The sequence below is a fragment of the Eimeria mitis genome, genomic scaffold (assembly GCF_000499745.2).
Source record: "Eimeria mitis Houghton genomic scaffold, Emh_scaff158, whole genome shotgun sequence".
Taxonomy (NCBI): Eukaryota; Apicomplexa; class Conoidasida; order Eucoccidiorida; family Eimeriidae; genus Eimeria; species Eimeria mitis.
In genome coordinates this window covers 26476-26947 of record NW_013569845.1, presented here as the reverse complement: position 1 = coordinate 26947, position 472 = coordinate 26476, and positions in this window count along the sequence as shown.

Genomic DNA, 472 nt, shown 5'->3' with positions numbered 1-472 from the left:
ATAAAGATATGTATTATTTACGTATAATAATAATATACATTTATATATAGGTGCATGTATGTATGTATATATTTTATGTTTATATGGGGGGATGAAACAGAGTTGCAGTTGGTTTTGTTATGGGGTTTAGTGTTTAGGGTTTAGGGTTTATAAGAGTTCACTCAAACCACACTGCTGTGAACCTGTGTTTCCTTTCTCTGCTCTTTCTCTGTCTCTCTCTACCAAGCTGCTGAGATATATTATAAAAGGAGGAAGCAGAGAACCAAAGGAAACAGAGGTTCGCAGGTGTGTGGCTTGAGTGAACCCTAATAAACCCTAAACCCTAAACCCTAAACCCTAAACCCTAGGGAGGGGGGGGAGAGACTGACCGCGGCCCAGCAAGAACTCAAGGGAGAGGTAGTACGCGCGCTTAACATCTTTTTCATGGAAGAAAGCGTTAGTGTCGTTGAGAGTTTCGATGAGGCGATCACGT